The following is a 1,377-nucleotide window of genomic DNA, read 5'->3' as shown; positions in this document are numbered from 1 at the left end:
GGGGGGGGGAGAAGAGCTAATTATAAAGGGTCCAACCCTGCTCCCACTGACTTCAGTGGCAACAGGATTAGGCCCCCAAAGAACGTAAGTGCACACAAAACATTGGCAGGATCTATCAGCTGATGTTAGAAATTACCGTGTGGAGGTAATGAGCGCCCCAAATATATCTGGGGGCAACCTAATGGTCCATAATCACGTTTTGCAGTAAGGGCGACACCTTCGTACCATGCCCCCGTTCTTCTTGCACTCTCCCGCCGGCTTCCTCCATTGACTTGAGCGGAGTTATCCCCATTTGGCCCCCACGAAAGCAGGAGGGGAGCCCGGCGCGGACACTCTCTCACTCTCTACAGTAAGGTTCAAATCCCTTTTCAGCAGCTCGCCCGTAAGAGCAGCGGCGCCTGAATGACTTTCTCAAAAGGGGAATCAGACCCAACCTTCCAACTGTTCATATTTCCATAAGGGTGTAAATAAACTCAGCTCCCCCCTCCCCCGCAGAGAGGGGCAAAGCCAGACCCAACAACCTGTATTGTGTATAGTCGAGATTGTTTTCAGGCACTTAAGTTGCCAAAAATGAATGCGCACGATCTAACTCTTCTTGTCTTGTCTTTCTTAATTGGGAGAAAATAAATACTCGAGTGCTCTAAGCAGCAGCAGGAGGAGAAGGAGGAGGCTGCGGGAGAAAGGGCACGGGGAGAAGTTGGAGAGAGAGAGCCCGGCATCAAGCACCCGGTGCAAGTGGCGGAGTACTGCCCACTGCGGGCGCCTTCAGCGCTTATTCAGGTTTCTTTCTCTTTCAAAAAAAAAAAAAAAAAAGCATCAGCTTCTCGGGGAAGGCGCCCCGGGCGCTGCCCCGTGGGGAGGAGGCTTCACCTGAGTAAAGGGCTGCTGCCACAATGGAGAGAGGTAAACGCGGCGGCTGCGTGCCCCGCTCCAGCTCGCTCGGGGACAGCAGCGGGGAATCCCTGGAAAAGCCCCCGGCTGCGTCTCCAACTGGGCTGCGAGGGAGCCGCAATCGCATCGCTAAAAACTCCAGGGCGCCCGCGCCAGGTGCCGCGAGCGGGCAGGGAAGTGGTTTCCACCGGGCAAAGGCAGCCTCTGCCCTCCCGACGGCCGGGGCGAACCCCACTCTCCCTAATGCCGTCGGGGATTAGCGGCAGACGGGAAAGCAGGGACGCGATCCGGGGCAAGGCGGCTGCTCTGGTGTCTCCTTCCTTCCTCCCTCCCTCCCTCCTGCTTTAAAGCCGCCTTCCCTGGAGCTCGGGCAGCCCCGCGGGTTTGTGCCGCGCAGGCACCTGCCCCCGACTCTCCGCCTCTCGTTTCCTAGCAAGCAGCCGCCCGGGCTCCCCCGCGGCCGGAGCCGGGCACGCTGGGGGCCCG

The 1,377-nt window shown here is 58.8% G+C and overlaps 1 protein-coding gene and 1 long non-coding RNA gene across 11 annotated transcripts in view; one reads left to right on the top strand and one right to left on the bottom strand.

The window, feature by feature from the left end:
- DPF3 (double PHD fingers 3) overlaps window positions 1-1,377 on the bottom strand; it is a 250,812-nt gene that overhangs the window by 240,932 nt on the left and 8,503 nt on the right. The gene's annotated exons all lie outside the window — the stretch shown is intronic.
- The window catches only part of LOC112551365, a 2,754-nt gene continuing 2,051 nt past the window's right edge, over window positions 675-1,377 (top strand). Inside the window, exon 1 of the long non-coding RNA XR_003095657.1 lies at window positions 675-780. This is a non-coding gene — a long non-coding RNA (uncharacterized LOC112551365). The remainder of the gene's footprint in view (window positions 781-1,377) is intronic.

Source organism: Alligator sinensis, unplaced genomic scaffold (genome assembly GCF_000455745.1).
Source record: "Alligator sinensis unplaced genomic scaffold, ASM45574v1 scaffold381_1, whole genome shotgun sequence".
NCBI lineage: Eukaryota > Metazoa > Chordata > Crocodylia > Alligatoridae > Alligator > Alligator sinensis.
Note: the sequence above shows the minus strand (reverse complement) of the source record. Positions and strands in the feature narration are given on the sequence as shown.